Source organism: Anomaloglossus baeobatrachus, chromosome 1 (assembly GCF_048569485.1).
Source record: "Anomaloglossus baeobatrachus isolate aAnoBae1 chromosome 1, aAnoBae1.hap1, whole genome shotgun sequence".
Taxonomy (NCBI): Eukaryota; Metazoa; Chordata; class Amphibia; order Anura; family Aromobatidae; genus Anomaloglossus; species Anomaloglossus baeobatrachus.
Window position 1 is genome coordinate 239,372,385 of NC_134353.1, and position 26,557 is coordinate 239,398,941.

Consider the following 26,557-nt stretch of genomic DNA (forward strand, 5'->3'; position numbering starts at 1 on the left):
GTCAGCGCTAAACATATTCGTCGCCATGTCGAAACTGTGCAGAAGGGTGCATAGGTCCTTGATCTGAGACCACTCCATCAGGGTGATCTGCCCCACCTCTGCATCTCGTTGGCCCAGGCTATACGTCATGACGTATTGCACCAGGGCACGGCGGTGCTGCCACAGTCGCTGTAACATTTGGAGAGTTGAATTCCAGCGTGTCGCCACATCGCATTTCAGGCGATGAACCGGCAAGCCGAAAGACTTCTGCAGCGATGCAAGTCGCTCAGCTGCGGCGCTTGAATGGCGGAAGTGAGCAGACAGTTTTCGTGCCCTGTTCAGAAGGCCATCTAGGCCGGGATACTGTGTTAAAAATTGCTGCACGACAAGGTTCAACACGTGAGCCATACAAGGTACGTGTCACCTTGCCCAGGCGAAGGGCCGCACCCAGGTTTGCAGCATTGTCGCACATGGCCTTACCAGGCTGCAGGTTCAGTGGAGACAACCATTTATTAAACTCGGGCCGCAGAGCTGACCACAACTCCTCAGCTGTGTGACTCTTATTCCCAAGACATGTCAAGCTAAAGACCGCCTGATGACGTTGCGCTCTGCTGCCAGCATAGTAATGAGGGGTGCGTGATTCCTTCTGCGCAGTGAGAACGCTGGTGGCCTGACCAGGCAGGCTTGGGGCGGAGGTGGAGGACCCAGATGAGGTGGAGGATGCAGAAGCAGTGGCGGAACTTTGACAGAAAGAGGATTGACACACAAGTCGTGGGGACGGCAAGACTTGTGCAGCAGACCCTTCACCATCTATCACCATAGTTACCCAGTGCCCAGTCAGCGACATGTAACGTCCCTGTCCATGCTTACTGGTCCAAGTATCGGTGGTGAAATGCACCCGTTGACACACAGAGTTTCTCAAGGAAGCGGTGATGTTGTGTGCGACATGCTGGTGTAGCGCAGGCACACCTTTCTTAGAGAAGTAGTGTCGACTAGGCATCTGGTACTGGGGCACAGCAACAGACATAAGGTCTCTAAAATCCTGTGTGTCCACTAGGCGGAAAGGCAGCATTTCTGTAGCCAACAGCTTACAGAGGGATAGAGTCAACCTCTTAGCTTTGTCATGGGTCGCAGGAAATGGCCTTTTATTTGTCCACATCTGAGGGACAGAGATCTGGCTGCTGTGTGTAGACGGTGTTGAGTAGGGTGTCCCTGGAAAAATGCAGGTTTGTGAGGAAAGTGCAGGCGGAGACATGATGTTGCCTTCATCCAAAGTTGGTGCTATCGATGTTTGAGAGAGCTGTACACACTCACTTGTTTCCCCTTCCAAAACAACTGACGACCTACCAAGCAAACTGCCTGTTGCGGTTACAGTGGTGGAAGTTGTGGGTGGAAAAACAGGTGTGACAGCTGTCCCCACAGTCCTAGAAGATGATGAGCGCGCGGATGCACTGGAAGGGGCAGACGGATGGTTCGCTCCGCTAGGCCGCATTGCAGCACGGTGAGCTTCCCACCGGGCCATATGATATTTATTCATGTGACAATTCATGGAAGAAGTTGTCAAACTGCTGAGGTTTTGACCTCTAATAAGAGAACCATGACAAATTTTACAGATCACATAATTTGGGCGATCTTTTTCTATGTCAAAAAAGGACCAGGCTAGGCAAGGCTTAGAGGCCATGCGACCTGATGATCCACCCCGAATAATGCTCAGAGGCAGAGTGGTGGCTGAGGATGCAGTTGTAGACGTGCTACCAGTTCTCCGACTCTGTCCAGGAAGGCGCAAGGTAACTTCGTCATCAGTTGCATCCTCCTCCACCACCTCTGTTGACCTCCTCGAGTGCCTGACTGTGGGTTGACAGTAGGTGGGATCTAGAACTTCATCATCAATTGTTGTGTTTGCACTCCCCTCCCCCTCTGACCGAGCCTCTTCTTGCCCTGACCGAATATTTAAGTTGTCATCCCAATCGGGTATCTGAGTCTCCTCTTCATCAGTATGTTCCTCATTGTCTATAACCACAGGTGTTACAGTTTGTGACAAAGGGTCAACATTATGCTCCGAAACTTTGTCCTCACGGCCTGAATCAGAGTCACAAAGGTTCTGGGCATCACTGCAGACCATTTCCTGTTCTGTACTCACTGTAGCTTGGGAGCAGACCTCTGATTCCCAGGCTATAGTGTGACTGAACAGCTCTGCAGACTCAGCCATCTCAGTTCCACCATACTGTGCAGGGCGGATGGAGACTTCAGAGCTGGGAGAAATCAAGTTTGATTGGGATGACAACTCAGAGGACTGGTGTTTTTTGGATGCGGTACTTGAAGTGGCTGAGAGGGCACTTGTTGGACCACTTGAGATCCATTCAAGCATTTTCCTTTTTTGCCCATCATCTACCTTTGTTCCTGTTGTTCGTGTCCGTAAAAAAGGGAGCACATCGGATTGTCCACGGTAAGTAGTAGACATCTTACTTTTGCTGGTAGATGGTCTATCTTCAGCAGATGATAATGGAGCTTTGCCACCTTCCCCACGGACAAAACCTTTTTTGCCTTTTCCACCACGCCTCTTCCCCTTTCCACCAGCATCTGTCATTTTGCCACTCATGTTGATTGCGACAAGATTGTGGACTGAAAATGTGGTAGTAAAAATTGAGAGGTGGTGTAGATTGCAGTGGTGGTCTAGCTTTATTAACAGCAGAATAATAAAGAATAAATATCCCTGACAATGCAACAACGGCCCTTAAACTGGCAGCAAAAATTGCTAGTATAATGGCTTAGTTATAATGAGTTGGAGTGTGCAATGCAGGCAGACGTGCTCTGCAAATGTCTTTGCACTAGTGTGACTATAGCAAAATCCAATAGCCACGTTTAGGATGCCACTAGGTACACTGAGTGTTTGCTAGTATAATGGCTTAGTTATAATGAGTTGGAGTGTGCAATGCAGGCAGACGTGCTCTGCAAATGTCTTTGCACTAGTGTGACTAGACAACAGTCCAATAGCCATGTTTAGGATGCCACTAGGTACACTGAGTGTTTGCTAGTATAATGGCTTAGTTATAATGAGTTGGAGTGTGCAATGCAGGCAGACGTGCTCTGCAAATGTCTTTGCACTAGTGTGACTATAGCAAAGTCCAATAGCCACGTTTAGGATGCCACTAGGTACACTGAGTGTTTGCTAGTATAATGGCTTAGTTATAATAATGAGTTGGAGTGTGCAATGCAGGCAGACGTGCTCTGCAAATGTCTTTGCACTAGTGTGACTAGACAACAGTCCAATAGCCACGTTTAGGATGCCACTAGGTACACTGAGTGTTTGGTATTATAATGGCTTAGTTATAATGAGTTGGAGTGTGCAATGCAGGCAGACGTGCTCTGCAAATGTCTTTGCACTAGTGTGACTAGACAACAGTCCAATAGCCACGTTTAGGATGCCACTAGGTACACTGAGTGTTTGCTAGTATAATGGCTTAGTTATAATGAGTTGGAGTGTGCAATGCAGGCAGACGTGCTCTGCAAATGTCTTTGCACTAGTGTGACTAGACAACAGTCCAATAGCCACGTTTAGGATGCCACTAGGTACACTGAGTGTTTGCTAGTATAATGGCTTAGTTATAATGAGTTGGAGTGTGCAATGCAGGCAGACGTGCTCTGCAAATGTCTTTGCACTAGTGTGACTATAGCAAAGTCCAATAGCCACGTTTAGGATGCCACTAGGTACACTGAGTGTTTGCTAGTATAATGGCTTAGTTATAATGAGTTGGAGTGTGCAATGCAGGCAGACGTGCTCTGCAAATGTCTTTGCACTAGTGTGACTATAGCAAAGTCCAATAGCCACGTTTAGGATGCCACTAGGTACACTGAGTGTTTGCTAGTATAATGGCTTAGTTATAATAATGAGTTGGAGTGTGCAATGCAGGCAGACGTGCTCTGCAAATGTCTTTGCATTAGTGTGACTATAGCAAAGTCCAATAGCCACGTTTATGATGCCACTAGGTACACTGAGTGTTTGCTAGTATAATGGCTTAGTTATAATAATGAGTTGGAGTGTGCAATGCAGGCAGACGTGCTCTGCAAATGTCTTTGCACTAGTGTGACTAGACAACAGTCCAATAGCCACGTTTAGGATGCCACTAGGTACACTGAGTGTTTGCTAGTATAATGGCTTAGTTATAATAATGAGTTGGAGTGTGCAATGCAGGCAGACGTGCTCTGCAAATGTCTTTGCACTAGTGTGACTATAGCAAAGTCCAATAGCCACGTTTAGGATGCCACTAGGTACACTGAGTGTTTGCTAGTATAATGGCTTAGTTATAATAATGAGTTGGAGTGTGCAATGCAGGCAGACGTGCTCTGCAAATGTCTTTGCACTAGTGGGACTATAGCAAAGTCCAATAGCCACTTTTAGGATGCCACTAGGTACACTGAGTGTTTGCTAGAATAATGGCTTAGTTATAATGAGTTGGAGTGTGCAGAGGACAGGAGGGTACAGTGCCAGGATTGTGGGGCTCTGGGTAGAGGAATGGAAGCCTGCCTTTCTATTCCCTCCTAATAGGGAAATGCAGGGAGGAAATCCCTGACCTTGGCTACACAGACGCTGTCGCTGTTTTCAGGACCTGTCACCTATTGCTCTGACCCTAACGGTTTGAGCCCTTAAAAGGACTGCTAGAAAGTGCTATCCCTAAGCTGTCCAGCGCTGTGTATGGAGCGCATACAGCTGTATCGGCGATAGGACTCAGGAGGACGGAGCTGCGACAGTGATGTCTGACACCAAAGACGCAGAAGAGATAATGGCATCCTGGAGGAAAATGTCTGGTTTTATAATGCAGGGACATGTGACATGGACATCCTATCACACATGCCGTTGCTTCTCTGGCTAAAAGTCCACTTAGCTGTGTGTGTGTCTGGGATTGGCTGACATGCTGGCCCGCCCCACTACACGCGCGCGCTTAGGGAAGGAAGACAAGGAAAAAAAAAAAAATGCCATTATAGAAACAGCAGTGATCTGAAGGCGCTGTTCCCGCACACTATACACTGAAATGTCATAATAGTGTGATTCACAGAGTGACTTACACTATTACAGCGGAAACCAAGCTAGGAATTAGCTGTTTTTTTGCTGCTAGAACCGTTCTCGAACGCTTCTAGAACTATCGAGCTTTTGCAAAAAGCTCGAGTTCTAGTTAGATCTAGAACAGGCCCCAAAATCACTCGAGCCTAGAACTGGAGAACCTCGAACCACGAACCGCGCTCAACTCTAGTTATTACTAGCTTTATTTTACTAGCTAGTATTAATCCAGAGATTCTTAATGTCAGGTAAGTTTTACCCGGCCATTAAGAATCTCCAATAAAGGGTTAAAAAAAAGACACCGCACAGAGAAAAAATACTTTAATAGAAATAAATACACAGACACACTTAGAGACTCCTTGTTTATTACTCGCTCTTATCCCTCCACGATCCATGGTCTTCTGTCTTCTTTCTCCTTCAACACATGTAGCTCTGCTTCATCAGCAGCACTGCATGGGAGAAAGACGCTGCTTCCCATGCAGGCTTTTCACTCCATGAGTGATAAGTGCTGCTGGCTGTTAGCGATAACATCACCGCTGACAGACGGGTTGCCGTAGCAACAGTGCTCCGATCACGTGATTCCCGGTGCCGCTACGGCTGTTAGCGGTGACGTCACCGCTAATAGGCGCATTGCTATGGCAAAGGTGATCTTCGTTATTTATCGGCTGTGTCAGGCGGTCAATAACGGAATGGGGAAGCAGAACGGGGAGTCGACCGTGTGCCAGAGCATGTCGCCGGTGCACGGCGATACACAAACATGTACCGTGTACCAGAGAGATGCAATGACAGGACCTAGCATGACGTCCAAACCATGTGATTAGTCTGTAGCCAATGAGATAATAGACACGTGACTGGTCACATGTTATTTTAACGTTACGATAGGTCCTGTCATCACTGCTGGTTACCGGGAGGATGCAGCGATTATCTGATGGAAAATCTGCGGAGGACAGAGTGCAGGACGGATCGCGGGGATAGGTAAGTGTTATGGCAATGTTTATTAACTGTATGTGTACATTTTTAATGTGTTTTTATGTGTTTGTGATTGCCTCCCATTGTTTCCTATGGGGTTCGAGAGTTTGACAAATGGTTCGACGAACAGTTCGTCGAATGGGGCACCGTTCGGCGAACAGAACCGAACTCGAACTCTAAGGGAGTGGCTCATCTCTAGCTGTGATGTGCTGTTATGCTTCTCTGCACAGAGGCTTTTGCCTTTAGATACTCAGCTGTTTTGCACTCCTGTAGATGGGTTGCTTCCCTGCACTGGGTCCATGGCTTGCGCACATGCTCCCCATTCTGGGTAATTGCTCTGCTTTATCAAGGAGCAGGCTCTCCTGGAACAACGCCAGTCATACTGCCTGGTTCTGTAGTATGTGCTTTCAGCTCCTGTTTGTGTCTGATTCTGATATTGGTTACTCGACCCTGGACTGTTACTGACTCTGCTTTGCCCACCCCAATTGAACTTGTCGTTACCTCCTGGATTCTGACCACTGACCCCCTCCTGATCTTGTCTCTGCCTGCTCCCTGTGTGTTGTCCTGTTGTCCTGGTTTCTGATCCCAGCTTGTCTGACTTTCTCTCTGCTCATTCTGTACGCTAATGATTCCAGCTTCATCTAGTGACAAACCTCATACTAGGCCACATAGTGTCCAGTATTCTATCCAGTGCCACCTAGTGACTAGTATCACTACTCCGTGGTGTCAAGCATCACAGCTACAATATTTCGGGTAGTTTTTCTTTTTCTTCTCTGCCACTCTGTTCCAAAGTTATGCTCCCGTCGATACATAGCTAAAGCATTAATATATTATATTTTTTTTGTGAACAAAATCTGTCCTAAATATTTACTTGATCCCAAAATAAAAAATGTTATGACCATTTCAGAAATATGTAAATATAATAAGGCACAAAGGAAGCAAATAAATAATGAAAAAATCTAAAAATATAATAATTCTTTTGAAAGGTTTATTATTTAAGCATTTTACTCCGAAATATTTGTATACTTCTAAAACTGCTTATAACCTTTTTTCATCTTGCTTCACAAATGATCTAAAGTGCATCCTGATCAGAGAAGCCATATACCTTATTTTGAGAAAACTAAAGTTGAAAAAAGGTCTGCCTGCATGTAAGATTATTTCTCCAGACTTGCCCAAGTCATGATCTGAATCACTGATGAGCAAAGTATTGAAAGGGCTAAAAGTGAAATGACATTTAGCAAAGTCAAATTAGCTATTTAAAATTTAGGCCATCTTGAAAACTTGATTTTACTTCAAAATCTACCTATGTTCTCATACTAGATTCACTAATTGTAAGGTAATGCAAGGTAAAGGAATGGTTTGCAAGTTAAGCAAAGTTTAGCAATTTTTCTATTTTATGTATCATCTAAATATTAAAGCATAACTCCAGCTTTTTTATGTCACTCTTGGAGTATCTAAGTCCCCTGATACTAGTTTTATTTTAACGCTCCTGCAAATTCATCCGAATTTCACTTCCTCTCTAGTCAGTGTCAGGCAATTTGTGACCTGATGGAGCGAGTACAAACTCAATAGAAGTCAATGAAAGCCTCATTCTGATCTCGTTCTGACTCTCTTAGACTTGTATCAGCTTCTGACATAACGATTGTCCTTCGGCTAGTCAGAAGTTACGATCACAAGTTCTTGCAGTGGGACCAGAGTGACACCTAAAAAAAGTGAAAATGCTGGTGGGTAAATATAAGACCTAGGGCAGGGGACTTAGACTGAAAACACCATTCTAGAGCTAAAAAAAAAAGAAACACTTGGAGTGTGGCTTTAAACAGGTGTCCAATATCACATCTGCAATATCCTGTCCAACTGCTAAGAGTCAGAATAATTGAAAAAAAATTAAATTTTAAAATCCAGATTGAAGCAGATAGTTTCCTTGTAAGGTGGCATTCTATGAGTAAAGATCTATAAGTAACACTTGCCTTTCTGCTTTGCACTGATATCAATGTATCTTTCTCTAACATTATAGTATACAGTCATGGCCCAAAGTGTTGGCTCTCTTGAAATTGTTGCAGAAATGAAGTACTTCTCACAGAAAATTATTGCAAGTACACAGGTTTTGTTATACACATGTTTATTTCCCATGTCTGCATTGAAATAACACAATAAAAGAGAAAATAAGTCAAATTACACATAATTTCAAACAAAACTCCAAACATGGGAAGGAAAAAATTGTTGGCACACTCAACTTAACAATTGGTTGCTTACTCTTTGGAATAAATAACTTAAATAATTAGCTTCCTATAACCATCACCAAGATTCTTACACCTCTCAACTGGAATTTTGCACCATTCTTATTTTGAAAACTGCTCGAGGTTTCTCTTAAGATCTAGCCACAGGTGTTCAATTTAGGGGTACTTTGCACGTTGCGACATCGCTACTGCGATCTCGTTAGGGTCAAATCGAAAGTGACGCACATCCTGCGCTGGTAACGACGTTGCAACGTGTAAAGCCTAGAAGCACCGATAAACAATCGCAAAAGCGTCGTAAATCGGTGATCTATGTAGTGTCGGTCAGTTCCATAATTTCGCTGCAGCGACAGGTGTGATGTTGTTCCTCGTTCCTGCGGCAGCACACATCGCTGTGTATGAAGCCGCAGGAGCGAGAAACCTCTCCTTACGTGCGTCCCGCCTGCAATGAGGAAGGAAGGAGGTGGGCGGGATGTTTACATCCCGCTCATCTCCGCCCCTCCGCTTCTATTGGCCGCCTGCTGTGTGACGTCGCTGTGACGCCGCACAACCCACCCCCTTAGGAAGGAGGCGGGTCGCCGGCCAGAGCGACGTCGCAGGGAAGATAAGTGCGTGTGAAGCTGCCGTAGCGATAATGTTCGCTATGGCAGTTATCACAAGATATCGCATCTGCTACGGGGCGGGGACTATTGCGCTACAATTGGCTAGCGATGTCGCAGTGTGCAAAGTACCCCTTAGATTTGGCCTCATTGCTGGCTACTTCAGAACTCTCTGGGCTCTTGTTTCCATCCATTTCAGGGTGCTTCTTGAAGTATGTTTGGGTTCATTGTTCTGCTAGAAGACCCATAATCTAGGACACAAACCCAGCTTTCGAACACTGAGCACTACATAGTGACCCAAAGTCCTTCGGTAATCTCAAGATTTCATGATGCTTTCCACACAGTCAAGACGCCCACTTCCAGAGGCAGCAAAACAAGCCCAAAACAATCGTGGAACCTATAGCATATTTGACTATAAACACTGTGTTCTTTTGTTTGTAGGCTTCATTATTTTTTCTATAAAGAGTAGAAAGTTGTACTTTACCAAAGAGCTCTATCTCACCTGTTCACAAGACGCTTTCCCAAAAGAATTTTTGCTAACTCACATTTTGGCAAACTGCAGTCTAGCTTTTTTATGTCTCTGTGTCAGCAATAGGGTCCTCCTTGGTCTCCTGCCATAGCATTTAATTTCATTCAAATGTCGACAGATAGTTAGCTCTGATACTGATGAATCCTGAACTTGTACGACAGCTTGGGTTTCTTTTAAACTTCATTGGAGTTGCTTATCCACAGTCCATACTATCCTGCTATCATGAGGTTTGACTCTAAACTCGTCGAGTATCATGGTGGCTTCTGCCACTGTTCACACTGCAGAATCTAAAACGCGACACTATGCCTCCTATTATGCTTCTGAGTTACACAGATAGGCTCGGGCGTTGACAAGTTGTGTTCTCGTTTGTGATTGGGCTTGCAGGAGTTCATTCTGCTAACCTGCTTGTTACATTTTGGATCACAGTTGGACCACCTTTTTAAGATAGTGGAGCCTGTCTTCCCATGCCAACTATAGATTTTGCTAAACTAGTTTGTGGGCTCTTGTGTTGTGAATATCATCAGCGATGGTGCTGTTCCCAGATGTGTTTCTGGAATCCCTCTGGTGGCTAGTGCTGGTAGTGAGTCTGATTCTGCATCTGTCACTCAGACAGGTGTTGGAGATGATTGCTGTTTTTGGAAGCCTATGGAGTCCACCCTGGGGGGATATAGAAAGGCAGTCTTTGTCTAACCTTTGCCGCTGAAAATTGTTTCTGCTTCATGAGAAGATGTCCTGAATTTTGTCCTCCACCCTTTAGGCTTTTGCCTTTCCCTTTAGGTTTTTGTTTTGCCTTTTTGTGCCTTTTTGGATTCTTCAGGAATAATTTCTTAATTGGTTTTGTTCCCATGTCATCCTGAGTCTGCAGCTATGCCTGATAAATATTTTGTTCTTTTTGTCTGGGCTTTGTTAAAGGCTGAATTTGCACTGAAGGGCGTTTCTGCTTAATCTATGTCTTTTTCTAAATCAGTGTTTGAGAATATTCTCTTTTGTTTCTTGCAAGTGAATAAGTGCTCTTCCTGCACTATTCTTGGAGGGTGATTCATTGCCAGCAAGAAAGGGAGTTTTTACTCCCTATTTGATCAGGAGTTTTGTATTTTTGTATCTTATGTGTTTTTTTAGTTATGATATTTTCTATTATATTTGCATTTTCTATTTAAATGTATTTGCAAAAGAGTTCCTGATATAGAAGGAGGAAAGATCATGTGATCGTTATAGGAATTTTTAATTATCAGGTTTTGGCATCATTCAGGGTTTTAACTGGCTGCAACCAGTAATCTCTCCTATACTTTTGTATCTAGCTAACAGGGCCTCACTTTACCTATTTCTATATCTACCATCTGTGTGTTGTTTTTTCTTACATCACCGTCATATGTTGGGGGCTTTGACTTTCCTTTGGGGCTGATCTGAGGCATGTCAGGATTCCTTATTCCATCTTTGACATTAGTTAGTTCTCCAGCGGTGATGAGCCATCTAGGTTTGTTAGGAACGCTCCACCGCTACTTCTAGTTGTGTTTGTGTAGTCAGTGGATTGCAGCAAGCTAAGTTTCCAACTACTCTTGTATATTATCATCAACCTTTTTTATGGGAGTTTTGCAAGATCTTTTGCGGTCTCCTTACCATAACACTCTTGTATCCCAGTCCTGCTGTGATTGCATTACTTCAATATTCTCAACTTTTAACCTGGTTTCAGGTGTGATTTTTTTTTCATAATGTCCATACCTCTTATTTGCCACAGGTGAGTTTGAATGAACATCACTTGATTGAAACAAAAAAAAATGTATCCACAATTTTCATAAGGTACCAACATTTTTGTCTTGCCCATATTTCAGGTTTTGTATGAAATGTCATTCAATGTTACAATTTTAACTATTTTGACAATGACAACCAAAGAAGAAACAGTGTTGCTTTTATTCTCAAACGAAAGTTGCCCGGCACTTTACCAAAGTACAATGTAGTCAGTGATAGAGTCATCTCAATACAACTACAAGGAGTACCAATCCATGTAACAGTCATACAAGTCTAGGCATCAAGACAAGATGCCGAAGAGACGAAGAGGAGGATGTTGAAATATTCTACAATGAAGTTCAAGAAGAAATCAACAAGACACCAAAACAAGATTTACTCATTATATCTATTCACTCTTGCATGACAAATCAACTGTCCAGCATGAACACCTTACAAAAATCACAAAGAGAGTTTAAATATGGACATCACCAAATTGGGCCTACAAGAAGGAGATTGACTACAAATGTGTCAGACGAAGATGGGGGTTGTCAATCATTACTGTGAAAACATGGCCAGGAGCTGACTGTAGAACTGATCATTAGAGATGAGCGAACCGGTCGCGGTTCGGCTCGAGGTCGGTTTGCCGAACGGAGCTCCCGTTCGAGTTCGGTTCGTCGAATGTTCGACGAACCGAACTAAAAACCAATAGGCTATAATGGGAGGCAATCACAAACACATAAAAATGCATTATAAATGTACACATACAGTTAATAAACATTGCCATAACACTTACCGGTCCCCGCGATCCCTCCTGCACTCTGTCTCCTGCCGCTATTCCATCCGATGAACGCTGAATCCTCCCGGTGACCGGCACTGCCAGCAGAGATGCAGGACCTATCTTGACGTCAAAATAGCCATGTGACCAGTCACGTGGCTATTATCTCATTGGCTACAGACTGGTCACATGACTATGACGTGTCATGTAGGACCTGCGAGTGCATCTCTCCGGTACACGGTGCACATTTGTGTATCGCCGTATACCGGCGACATGCTCTAGCACACAGTCGACTCCCCATCCCGTTAGGGACCGGCTGACACAGCCGGTCATTAACGGAGATCACCGTTGCCATAGCAACGCAGTTAACGGTGACGTCACCGCTAACCGCGGCTCCTGGAGCACCGTTGCTTTGGTAACGTGTCTGTCAGCGTTACCGCTGTTACCACTAGCAGCACTGATCACTCACGGAGTGAAGGCTGCACGCTGCTTCTCGTGCAGCTTTTACGGAGTGAATGCTCCACGGGAAGCAGCGTCTTCCCCCATGCAGCAGTGATGTAACAGAGCTGCATTTGTTGAACAAGAAAGACAGAAGAGCAGGATCGTGGAGGGCTGACAGGGGGTAATAAAGATGGAGTCTCTAATGTGTCTGTGTATTTATTTCTATTAAAGTATTTTTTCTCTGTGTGGTGTCTTTTTTTAACCCTTTATGGGAGATTCTTAATGGCCGGGTCAAACGTGCCTGACATTAAGAATCTCTGGCTTAATACTGGCTAGTAAAACAAAGCCAGTATTAACTCATGATTACCCAACAAGCCACCCGGCTCCAGGGCTGTTGGAAGAGTTGGATACAGCGCCAGATGATGGCGCTTCTATGAGAGCGCCATTTTCTGGGACGGCTGCGGACTGAAATTCGCTGCAGAGGCGCCCAGAAACCTCGGGCTAACCTGTGCTGCGGATTCCAATCCCCAGCTGCCTAGTTGTACCTGGCTGGACACAAAAATGGGGCGAAGCCCACGTCATTTGTTTTTTAATTATTTCATGAAATAAGTGAAATAATTAAAAAAAACGGGCTTCACTATATTTTTGGTTCCCAGCCGGGTACAAATAGGCAACTGGGGGTTGGAGGCAGCCCGTGGCTGCCTGCTGTACCTGGCTAGCATACAAAAATATGGCAAAGCCCACGTCATTTTTTTGGTGGGCAAAAAACTTCTGCATACAGTCCTGGATGGAGTATGCTGAGCCTTGTAGTTCTGCAGCTGCTGTCTGCTCTTCTCCATACAGACAGACAGCAGCTGCAGAACTACAAGGCTCAGCATACTCCATCCAGGACTGTATGCAGAAGTTTTTTGCCCCCTGAAAAAATTATGTGGGCTTCGCCATATTTTTGTATGCTAGCCAGGTACAGCAGGCAGGTACGGCTGCCCCCAACCCCCAGTTGCCTATTTGTACCCGGCTGGGAACCAAAAATAAAGGGAAGCCCTTTTTTTATTATTTCATGAATTTCATGAAATAATTAGAAAACAAATGACGTAGGCTTCGCTTCACTTTTGTGTCCAGCCAGGTACAACTAGGCAGCTGGGGATTGGAATCTGCAGCACAGGTTGGCCTGAGCTTTCTGGGCCCAACTGCTGCAAATTGCAGTCTGCAGCCGCCTCAGAAAATGTCATTTTCATAGAAGCACCATCTTCTGGCGCTGTATCCAACTCTTCCAGCACCTGCCTGCTATACCTGGCTAGCATACAAAAATATGGCGAAGCTCACGTCCTTTTTTGTAGTTTTTTGGCAAAAAAAATAAAAAATGCTTCCCTGGATTTTCCCTTGCCAGTGAAGGTAACACCAAGCAGTGGGGGTTAGCAGCCAGTAGCTGCTTGGATTACCCTTAGCTAGCAATACAAAAAATGCAGCGGGAGCCCATATATATTTTTTTTAATTATTTATTTAAATAACTAAAAACAAAATGGGCTTCCCTGTATTTTGATTGCTGGACATCACAGTGCTGTAAAAATAAATCTTTAAAAAAATGACGTAGCGCTCCGCGGTATTTTTGATTCTCAGCGCAGATAAAGCAGACAGCTATGGGTTGCCACCCCCATCTGCCTGCCGTTACCTTGGTTGGCAATCAAAATACAGGGAATCTCATTAATTTTTTCTATTTAAAAAATAGTAAAAAAAAAATGACGTTGGGTCCCCCCATTTTTGATAGCCAGCTAGGGTAAAGCAGACGGCTGTAGCCTGAAAACCACAGCTGGCAGCTTTACCGTGGTTGGGGATCCAATGTGGAGGTCCCCTTAGGCTCCTTTTTATAATTATTTTATAAATATTAATAATTACACAATAAAAGTAGGGTCCCCCCCAAATTGGATCACCAGCCAAGGTAAAGCGGACAGCTGTGGTCTGGTATTCTCAAGGTGGGAAGGTCCATAGTTCTTGGGCCTTCACATCCTAAAAATAGCAGGCCGCAGGCACCCCAGACGTGGCGCATCCACTAGATGCGCCAATCCTGGCGCTTCACCCCAGCTCATCCCTTGCTCTGGTGCAGTGGCAAATGGGGTAATAAATCGGGTTGATACTAGCTGTAAAGTCACCTGAGATCAAGCCCAGCAGTTTGTGATGTCATGGCATCTATTAGATACCCAACATCATAAACTGTCAGTACTAACAAAAAAAAATCGACAAAAGAAATTTATTTGAAAAAACAGTCCCCAAAACATTTCCTCTTTCACCAATTTATTGTAAGAAAAAAAATAAAGGGGTCCCACGACGACTCTGGACCATCTAGAATATGCGGGGTAGACACTCAGGGAGCATATCCCCCATTTTCTAGGAGTGCGGACCCTTCATGTGAGGAGTGTGGGTGCAATGAATCTGCACTCACTCTTCCTGGCTCCACAGCAGCAGAGTCCATGTCGTAATGGTTGCTACCAAAGCTGCAATGCCCTGCTCATGAGGTAAGGGCATGCCTAATCAGGAGAACTACTGTAGAGGAAGCTCTGCTCACTGGTATACAGGTGCTCAGAGGTAATAATAGATAAAATTAGTGAATAACCTCGGCACTCTAAATCTCCCAGACTAAGTCAGTAAGTCACAACGGATAGTAATGCAAAATCACTCTTTATTGGTCCGTATTAAGAAAAAAAAATTTTTCATAAGCATATATGTTTTTGTCCAAAACAAGATACAAATGACGTTTCGGCCTGAGCCTTCGTCAGATTGGACTTATCTGCATGTAGTCATGAAAAATGACAATAATCAGTATCACATAAGAGTGAGAGAACAATAACATAAACTCGAACAATGTAGAGGTACAATTGGGATGCAGCAAAAAAATTGCAACACAGCAAGAAATGAAACACATGATGCAAATGTCATAATACAGTACAAGGACAATATAGTAATGACAAATATGGGGTCGGAGTAGGCTTAGACAGCTCTGGTACGAAAGAGATGTCAATCATAAAGTAACATGTGCAGTAGGTGTAGAGCTACACTATGCATGGCAGAGCTAATGGGTAGACCGAACATAGAAAAAGAACGGAGAAAAAGAACGGAGAAAAAGAACGGAGAAAAAGAACGGAGAAAAAGTGGAGAAAAAGTGGAGAAAAAGTGGAGAAAAAGTGGAGAAAAAGTGGAGAGAAGTGGAGAAAAAGTGGAGAAAAAATGGAGAAAAAGTGGAAAGAAAATGGAGAAGAAGTGGAGAAGTGGAGAAGAAGTGGAGAAGTGTTTGTTCATGCCAGATGGGAGATAAATAATTTTTTACCGGCGCTGTCATTTACTGTAACGTGATCATCGGTGTACGGTGTATACCTGTGATCACGTGAGCGGGGACCGGAAAAACCGTCCTGAATCATGATCTCCAGGGTCTCAGCTAGCCCTGAATCTCCGGAGATTTTCTGACACTGGTGGGCGTTATTCACTTATATCTGCCTGCTGTTTATAAACGGCAGATCAGAATAAAGCTACATGAACACGACCGATCCATTTTTGCTGTCTGCAAAAAACAGTCCATTTTTTTTCACGGGTGCATCCGTGTGGCATCCGTTTCCGTTCCGTAGACGGTCCGTATGTCATCTGTTTGTCATCCGTGTGCCTTCCGTTTTTTTTGTGGATAAAAATTAAACAAGGGAGCGCATGTGAAGGTTCTGGGAGATAGCGGTGAGGAGAAGAAAAGGAATCTGCTCACCTGATGTGGTTGTGCAGCCCTCGCACAACTACGGTATAAGGCAGGAGTGTGGAGTCAGTGATCTTCTGACCTGTTAGCCCACGATGTCCATCCAGGGAAGCAATTTCCTGGGGAGCTGGTCACATGACAGATCACTGGGCGTCTCTGGTAATCTGACCACCGTATCAAGCAGCTCTTGCCGTGAACCCACAGGGGGGAAGATCAGCAGTAAAGTATAGAAGCACGGTCTGATAGAGCGCTAAGGAGGCCACAGTATTAGATTAATATTTTTTAGAATTTATTGTTTTCTATCAGCCACAACGCGTTTCGATATACACAATATCTTCATCAGGTGGATATAAAACGGAATGTGGAGAATACTATTTAAAGGGACAGGTGCGATTCCATTGGTCAGCACCAAATTAATTGAAATGTTAACCCTTAATGTATCACAACCAGCCCTTCAACAATAATATAAAAGCTAATAAAAGATATTTAAAAAGGATTTTTCAAAAAGACTCTTTGCCATAAAAACATTATTTAAAAACACATGTGATAATATAATCATATAAATCATATATTAACTCCTAAAACTTAATACATAAAATCATGAGAACTTTTCAAAAAAATGATCTGAGTATGCCTGCACTACTAACATGTAATAATATTGTTATAATGTATGTCAGTGTGGGTAGATCAAGAATTTAAATTTATAAATTAGGGAATGGATATTCTTATTTTTAAAATTGCGTTAAATGTCTATTTAATCTCAACCACTGGGTGCATATGCCAGCACAATAGGTGTTGTGAATCGCTTTTCCAGCACAATAGGTGCTGTGAACTGCTTTTCCAGCACAATAGGTGCTGTGAACTGCTTTTCCAGAACTGACAGAAATAGCTATTGAATCTCCTAACTGGGTGCATATCCAGCACAATAGGTGCTGTGAATCATTTTTCCAGAATCCGAGCAGTGGAATCATACATGTGCCAGCACAATGAAGGTTCCGATTGCATTATTAAATGTCTATTGAATCTCAACCACTGGGTGCATATGCCAGCACAATAGGTGCTGTGAATCACTTTTCCAGCATAATAGGTGCTGTGAACCGCTTTTCCAGATCTGACAAAAATGTCTATTAAATCTCAACCACTGGGTGCATATGCCAGCACAATAGGTGCTGTGAATAATTTTTTTTTTTTTTTTTTTTTCTTTTTTTGTGCTGGAAAAAAGAAAAAACCCCTGTGGTTGGTGAGGTCAGGCGTCTATCAGATACCCGACATCACCAACCCAGTCAGTAATAAAAAAAAATAGACGACAAACACATTTTTATTTGAAAAAACACTCCCCAAAACATTCCCTCTTTAACCAATTTATTAGAAAGAAAAACAAATCCAGGTCTGGTGTAATCCAAGGGGTTGCCATGACGATCCACACTGTCCCAGTCAATGAAGAGCAGAATGTTCCCCATTGGCTGGGAGAGCAGTGCAGTGACCTGAGCTAACATCAATGGGTCAGCCCAGGTCACTGCAGGGCATGACAAGTGCTGCTGATGTGAAGCCCCGCAGGTGCTGTGTCGGTGTCGGTGCATTACCTTCAGGGACTCCACGTTGCTGGACCTCCGTCACTGGTAGGAAATCTTCTTGTTTGATCGTGACGCCACTCTCAGTATTGCGGTCAGTGGGGACCGCCACTGCAGGTTAGGGGACGCCTGGGGCTGATGGTGGGTGCAGTCGGATGTAGTAGCCTCCTGAGAGTGAGGCAAGCCCCAGAGCCCTGTGTAGGTTTGTAGTACCACAAGTCGCAGAATAACCACACAGGCAGGAATGTCTTTCAAGGGCTTTACTCACATTTGATGGCAGGGTGAGTAGCCCGGGCGTAGCTGGGATGAACCAGGTGGGAACCAGGTATCCTTCAGGCTGACTTTATGAGGGTGACTACTGACTCGCCTTCCTTAGCCCTTGGTGGTTTGGGGTAACCCCGACTTTTAGTCCCTATGGGGGTCACCCAGGGAAGATGCTCCAAGCCTCTCTCCCCTTCTTGTTTCGCCGTGTGCTTGTTCCCCGGACCAGGCCACTCCAGCCTCTTGCCTCCTATGACCTATGGGCCCTCACTGCGGTTACGTGGCTGCGGCTTTTGTAGTGTTGTGGTGTGGGCTTTAAGAGCCCCACACCGGCAGGTTTAGCAGAAGAAAGTTGAATCTATCCCCGCTTCGGGATCTGCCGCCCGGTTGGGCCTGGTGCTCTCTAGCAGTCTCCTTACTTCCCACTCCGTTGCACTCTCTAGCTGAAGCTGGCTTTCAGGCAGCACTCCTAGTTGACCGTTCTCCCCCGTCTGTAGCCACTGCGCGGGCGCTGTTAGACAGCAACAGCCCCACAGGTCTGCTCCTCACTGAGCCCTATGGAGTTCTCTGCTCTAACTGACTCACTGCTCCTCCTCTCCTGTTCTTGCCTACGCCACCTAGCAACCAGATTCTCTTACCACACCCCTTGAGAGGAGATGGAGACTCTACCCCCTCCACTATTCCAGTGAAGGTGAAGGCTTGCCCCCTCCTGGGATCCCCAGGGGTCCTCTCATGGGTACATGTGTGAGACCTGATCGCTATGCGCCTGTGTTCCACACCCCAGTCATCCTTCTGAATTACCTGTGTTGTACTGTCCCCAGCATGGGTGCAGTACTCAGTGGTGCCTGACCAGGTCAGGGGCGCCACATTCCCCCTTAGTTATCACCAGCACGTCCTCGGGCTGCAAGACAACATTTTAAAATGCATAAAACATTAAAACATGTAAAACATTTAAAAGCACCAGGTATCAGACATTACCACCCTCCACCCACAAGTCCATTAACCCACCCAAAACCCTCTCAGGAGGCAGGTCACCGGTCCTGTTGGTAACCAGATCTGGGCCATCTACTTCCCCAGACCTTTCCTCCAATCTTCCTCTCCCGTTGGCCGCGACTTCAGCCACTTCTGGCAGGATGTAGAGGCGGCTTTCATGGGCTGGTGGTTTCAGGGTATACCTGGCCTGGTGGATCCGCGCCGTCAGCCTCTTCTGGCAGGATGCAGAGGCGGCCTCCACAGTTGGTGCTGACCAGGTACCCTCTTTGTGGTGGTGAGCCAAGGCCCCATAAACAGGCGTGCTCTCTGGTCGCAGGTGAGCCAAGGCCCTTTTCTACGGACGGGCCCCCCTGGTTGCAGACGAGCCAAGCCCCTAAACAGGCTGGCCCTGGTGGTGGTGCCACTGGTGTAACTATTTACACTGCGAGAGTTTGTGGCTATAGCAAGTTCATAGCCTTAAAGTTTATTTCTCACAATAGTTTTTGTGGGCGCATTTCTTAAACGTTGCAAACAAAACTTGTCAAAACTGGTCAAAACAGTAACTTCTTACTTTACTTTACTTTACTCCTCTTGTTCACTAGGGCGTGGGCATGTTGGGCACTGGCACCTGTGACTTTCTTGCTCTCCGTCGTCGTCCGTGGTTGTCTCATCTGTAGGATCTTTGTCTGTGGTTGTTGCATCTGTGGGATCTTTATCTTTCCTTTCTTGGTCTTCATCTGTTTCTACATCTGGTTCTTTATCTCTGTCTTTTCTGTCTTGTCTTTCTTGTCTTTCTTGTCTTTCTTGTCTGGGACATGGTGCTACGTCTAAGGCATAGTAGCCCCTTTCTCCTTGATGCAAGGTGAACTGTACTAAGTCCCCAATTTTCAAATTTCTGCCTGAATGTCCTCTGGGCAGGTGGGCTTGAACATCTCTCCGATTTACAAATATGCCCTCTTTTATTCCTTTTACTACAATAAAGCCGTATCTGCTTTTCAAGTTGAAGTCCTCTACTATTCCTCTGTAAAGGGGTCCTCTAGCCTGGGCTTCGGACCTTCTTAGGCACCTCTTCTCCTCCAGGTCTCTGACCGTGACCTCCCTCTGCTCTGGAGACTGTGGTGTTGGAGGACGCTTTGATCTGCTGCGCCGTGTCTTGCGGGCTGGGTTCTGCGAGGTGCAGCTTACAAGCTCCCAGGTGAGGCTTTGGGGCAGATCTTCATCTGCTGACGGTGTCAAGTCTTCCTCCTCCCAGCGGGAATAGGGCAGCATCTCCGGCTCTGGGTAGGGGTCTGCTGCGGTTGGCACTGGAGTCAGCTCCTCAGCTTCCTGGCCTCCTCTCCCCCTTAGTTCTTCGCTGCACTCCTTTGGTGGCAGTGCTGGGGATGGGCTCTCTTCAGCTGGTCTGGGCGGTGGACTCTCTGGCGCGGCTGCAGGGGTTGCTGGAATTCTCTTGGGGGTATGCGGAGGGAGCATGTACCGGTCCACCAACCATTGTGGAAACTTGGCCTCCATGTCAGCCTTCAGCCGCCAGTATTCGGGGTCCTCCCCCAGCGTGGGCTTTCCAGCAGGGACCTCTTCTGACTGGGGAGCGGTGTCTGCTCTGGCCTTGCAGGCCGGGGAAAATGATGAGGTAGTCTTCTCTTCTTGGCGGGCCGCGCCCTGTATGGCGGCGGCCTGGTCTTGGCGGGCCGCGCCCTGTATGGCGGCGGCCTGGTCTTGGCGGGCCGCGCCCTGTATGGCGGCGGCCTGGTCTTGGCGGGCCGCGCCCTGTATGGCGGCGGCCTGGTCTTGGCGGGCCGCGCCTGGCATGGCGGCGGCCTGGATCAGTGTCGCTGTTGCAGGGGGCTCTGTGCAGGCTGGGCTGGACGTCGCTGCAGCGATCGGAGCTTGGCGGGCCGCACCTGGCGGGGCTGCGGCCTGGTTCAGCATCTCACTTGCGGCGCGGACGAGCGTCGCTGCTGCGGTGGGGTCTTGGCGGACCGGGTTCAGCAGGGTGGCAGCCTGGGTCAGCGTCACACCTGCAGCACGGATGAGCACTGCCGTGGTGGTCGGAGCCCTGCGGGACAGGCGGGGCATCGCTGCAGCGGCCTGGACTTGGCGGGCCGCATCTAGCGTGGCTGCGGCCTCACTCAGCGTCGCCGCATCGGGCGCCTCCTCTGGGACCGCGGTCGCAGCAGCTAGGGTCGGGGCTCTTGTTCTAGCCGGGGCAACACCGGACTCACCCATCGGGGTCTGAATCGTCGTCGCCGCTCGATCCGGCAGGCTCCGCGCGGCTCCCTCCTCATAGGTCCGCACCGCCGCAGCCATCTCCAGGAGCTCCGTGCGTTCTTCCCTGAGCTGTCGCACAATCCTAGCCTCCAGCTGGTCACAGAAAATAGCAAGCTCCCGGCACCACCAGGCAGCGGAGCCTGGCTCTGGATCTCTGCTCTCAGACGCCATCTTCATTAGCAAGCTGCTGGCTTCTCTTCTGCTCCGCCGTCTCTGGACGCTTCCGCTTTCTCCATCAGCGAGGTCAGAACTCTGCAGGGGATCTCTGGGTAGCCACACCTCTTCGTGGGCGGTAACTTCTTCCAGCGCGGGCTGCTGTTGTTTTTCAGCGCGCTTTTCATGGTGGCAATATGGCGGCGCTTCCAATTTTTCAAGCGGACCGCCCAGGCACATGGTCACCTGTCTGAACAGGTCTAGTCCTTATCCTGTTCGTGACGCCAGATGTGAAGCCCCGCAGGTGCTGTGTCGGTGTCGGTGCATTACCTTCAGGGACTCCACGTTGCTGGACCTCCGTCACTGGTAGGAAATCTTCTTGTTTGATCGTGACGCCACTCTCAGTATTGCGGTCAGTGGGGACCGCCACTGCAGGTTAGGGGACGCCTGGGGCTGATGGTGGGTGCAGTCGGATGTAGTAGCCTCCTGAGAGTGAGGCAAGCCCCAGAGCCCTGTGTAGGTTTGTAGTACCACAAGTCGCAGAATAACCACACAGGCAGGAATGTCTTTCAAGGGCTTTACTCACATTTGATGGCAGGGTGAGTAGCCCGGGCGTAGCTGGGATGAACCAGGTGGGAACCAGGTATCCTTCAGGCTGACTTTATGAGGGTGACTACTGACTCGCCTTCCTTAGCCCTTGGTGGTTTGGGGTAACCCCGACTTTTAGTCCCTATGGGGGTCACCCAGGGAAGATGCTCCAAGCCTCTCTCCCCTTCTTGTTTCGCCGTGTGCTTGTTCCCCGGACCAGGCCACTCCAGCCTCTTGCCTCCTATGACCTATGGGCCCTCACTGCGGTTACGTGGCTGCGGCTTTTGTAGTGTTGTGGTGTGGGCTTTAAGAGCCCCACACCGGCAGGTTTAGCAGAAGAAAGTTGAATCTATCCCCGCTTCGGGATCTGCCGCCCGGTTGGGCCTGGTGCTCTCTAGCAGTCTCCTTACTTCCCACTCCGTTGCACTCTCTAGCTGAAGCTGGCTTTCAGGCAGCACTCCTAGTTGACCGTTCTCCCCCGTCTGTAGCCACTGCGCGGGCGCTGTTAGACAGCAACAGCCCCACAGGTCTGCTCCTCACTGAGCCCTATGGAGTTCTCTGCTCTAACTGACTCACTGCTCCTCCTCTCCTGTTCTTGCCTACGCCACCTAGCAACCAGATTCTCTTACCACACCCCTTGAGAGGAGATGGAGACTCTACCCCCTCCACTATTCCAGTGAAGGTGAAGGCTTGCCCCCTCCTGGGATCCCCAGGGGTCCTCTCATGGGTACATGTGTGAGACCTGATCGCTATGCGCCTGTGTTCCACACCCCAGTCATCCTTCTGAATTACCTGTGTTGTACTGTCCCCAGCATGGGTGCAGTACTCAGTGGTGCCTGACCAGGTCAGGGGCGCCACACTGTCAGCGAGGTACATTACCTGCGCTGATCTCCAGCACACTAACAGCACCTGTCACTGAGTTCAATGACCGCCGCCTTCACAGCCAAGTATCGCGAGAGGCCCGTGACGTCACCGCTAGTCTGTCTTGGGTCGGAAGCGAGAGAAGGTGATGTGACAAGTGGCGGACATGGAGGATAGTGACAGCGCTGAGGTCGGGATGGCGGGACTTCATCACCGCAGGTAAGCCGAGCGGGGCCATGTGTGCAGAGTGTGTGTGTGTGTGTGTATGTGTGTACATGCCGCGAGCTGGAGGGGGCGGAGCGAGCTGAGCGGGGAAGTGTAGGCTTCCTGCACGTAACTAGGATAAACATCGGGTTACTAACCAAAGCGCTTTGGTTGGATACCCGATGTTTATCTTGCTTACCAGCTTGTGGCAGGCTGCCAGCGATGGCTCCTGCACACTGTAGCTGTAAAAAGCCCTGCTTTTTGCTGCTAGAACCGTTCTCGAACGTATATAGAACTATCGAGCTTTAGCAAAAAGCTCGAGTTCTAGTTCGATCTAGAACAGCCCCCAAAATCACTGGAGCCGCGAACTGGAGAACCTCGAACCGCGAACCGCGCTCAATTCTACTGATCATCATCTTTTGATAGCAAAGATTAGCGTCAGGGTGCCGAAAAGGTCTGGACAACAGGTCGTTTCTAGCTTTGATTTGATCAACATACGTGAACTTTTTTGGCTCAGTCTGTATAACCGATTTACTAGAGATGAGCGAACCGGTCGCAGTTTGGCTCAAGTTCGGTTCGCCGAACGGAGGTCTCGTTCGAGTTTGGTTCGGCGAACCACTCGAACCGCATAGGAAACAATGGGAGGCAATCACAAACACATAAAAACACCTAGAAAACACCCTAAAAGATGTCTAAAAGGTGACAAACAACTCACAACACAACACAAACACATGGGAAAGTGACAAGGACATATACTCATGCGAAAACAAAAGAGCTGGACAAGGAAAAAGAGGAGGAGACACAGATATAGGCATGGCATGCCCTTCTAAAATCATGTAAAACACCGCAAGGTTACTCCAAGCGGAGTCTCCCTTTTTTCCAAAAATTGGGCCCCACACACACCCACCCCTTCAGTGGCAGCACTTGTGCCCCACTTGTACACTTCACAGGTAGATTTGCATCAAGCACATTCAAAAATATGCCATCCTTAACCGTCCTCAGGATGACACTGGGGTAGGTAGCTAAGTCTTTCCTGATCCCAGTTCTGTTCATCTTGGATCATTTTTAAAAACAATGTAAGCAAGGGTTACTCCAAGCGGAGTCTTTCTTTTTTTTACAAAAATTGGGCCCCACACACACCCACCCCTTCAGTTGCATCACTTGTGCCCCAGTTGTACACTTCACAGGTAGATTTGCATCAAGCACATTCAAAAATACACCATCCATAACCGTCCACAGGATGACACCGGGGTAGGTAGCAAGGTCTTTGCTAAACCATGACTTGTTCATCTTGGCTCCTTTTAAAAAACACAGAAAGCAATGGTTACTCCAAGCGGAGTCTCCCTTTTTTCCAAAAATTGGACCACACACACACCCACCCCTTCAGTGGCAGCACTTGTGCCCCAGTTGTACACTTCACAGCTAGATTTCCATCAAGCACATTTAAAAATACGCCATCCTTAACTGTCCCCAGGATGACACCGGGGTAGGTAGCAAAGTCTTTGCTAAACCATGACTTGTTCATCTTGGCTCCTTTTAAAAAACACAGAAAGCAAGGGTTACTCCAAGCGGAGTCTCCCTTTTTTCCAAAAATTGGGCCACACACACACCCACTCCTTCAGTGGCAGCACTTGTGCCCCAGTTGTACACTTCACAGGTAGATTTGCATCAAGCACATTCAAAAATACGCCATTCTTAATCGTCCCCAGGATGACACCGGGGTAGGTAGCAAAGTCTTTCCTGATCCCAGCTCTGTTCATGTTGGATCATTTTTAAAAACAATGTAAGCAAGGGTTACTCCAAGCGGAGTCTCCCTTTTTTCCAAAAATTGAGCCACACACACACCCACCCCTTCAGTGGCAGCACTTGTGCCCTAGTTGTACACTTCACAGGTAGATTTGCATCAAGCACATTCAAAATCCACAAGCATTTACTCTCCCCAGGATGACACAGGGGTAGTAATTTCCTTGTGGATCCATGACTTGTTCATTTTGATGAACGTTAGTCTGTCCACATTGTCACTCGACAGACGCGTGCGCTTATCTGTCATCACACACCCAGCAGCACTGAAGACACGTTCAGAGACCACGCTGGCAGCTGCACACGACAAAATCTCCAAGGAGTAAGTGGAGAGCTCTGGCCATTTTTCAAGATTTGAAGCCCAAAATGAGCAAGGCTCCATTTACAAAGTCATGGCATCGATGTTCATTTGGAGATACTCCTGTATCATCCTCTCCAGCCGTTGACTATGTGTCTGACTTGTTGTCTCTGGTGGCCTTGCAAAGGATGGTCTAAAAAAATTATGAAAAGATTCAATAAAATTGCTGTTACCAGCACCAGATACGGTGCTACTGGTACGGGTAGACTGTTGAAGATGACGAGACCGTCCCATGTTTGTCAAGTTACAACTGGGAGATTCACTCCTTGCACCTGCACGGTTGTTTGGTGGAAAAGCCGAGCTAAGATCGAGTAACAGCTTCTGCTGATACTCCTGCATACATGCGTCCCTTTCTATGGCTGGAATTATGTCACAAAATTTGGACTTATACCGGGGATCTAATAGTGTGGCAAGCCAGTACTCATCATCACTTCTAATTTTGACAATGCGAGGGTCATGTTGGAGGTAGTGCAGCAAGAAGGTACTCATGTGTCTTGCGCAGCCATGCGGACCAAGTCCACACTGTGTTTCTAGCATAGAGTTGCTAACCGTTCTTTTTTCCTCTGACATCTCCCCCCAACCTCTTTCAACAGAAATTTGACCAAGGTCTCCCTCATCTGCTGAGTCTTCCATGTCCATGGACAGTTCGTCCTCCATTTCTTCATGTTCTCCTGCACCTTCCTCAACATTTCGCCTGCTACTATGCGCCCTTGTTGATCCCTGTCCCCCATGGTCCCATGCCTGCCGCATTGGTAATGATGAACGTCTGGACCTTGGTGATGTTGTTGTGTCCTGTGCATATGAATCTTCCTGTAGTTCCTCCCCTTCCTGTTGTCCCACCCCCTGACTCCGAATAGTGTTTAGCGTGTGCTCCAGCATGTAAATGACTGGAATTGTCATGCTGATAATGGCATTGTCAGCGCTAAACATATTCATCAACATGTCAAAACTGTGCAGAAGGGTGCATAGGTCCTTGATCTGAGACCACTCCATCAGGTTGATCTGTCTTACCTCTGCATCTGATTGGCCCAGGCTATACGTCATGATGTATTGCACCAGGGCTCGACGGTGCTGCCACAGTTGCTGTAACATGTGGAGAGTCGAATTCCAGCGTGTCGCCACATCGCATTTCAGGCGATGAACCGGCAGGCCGAAAGACTTCTGGAGCGATGCAAGTCGCTCAGCAGCGGTGGTTGAACGGCGGAAGTGAGCTGACAGTTTTCGTGCCCTGGTCAGAAGGCCATCTAGGCCGGGATAGTGTGTTAAAAATTGCTGGACAGCAAGGTTCAACACGTGAGCCAAACAAGGCACGTGTGTCACCTTGAACAGGCAAAGGGCTGCACCCAGGTTTGCAGCATTGTCGCACACGGCCTTACCAGGCTGCAGGTTGAGTGGAGACAACAATTTATTAAACTCAGTCTCCAGAGCTGCGCACAACTCAGCCGGTATGTATATCTTATTTCCAAGACATTTCAAGCTAAAAA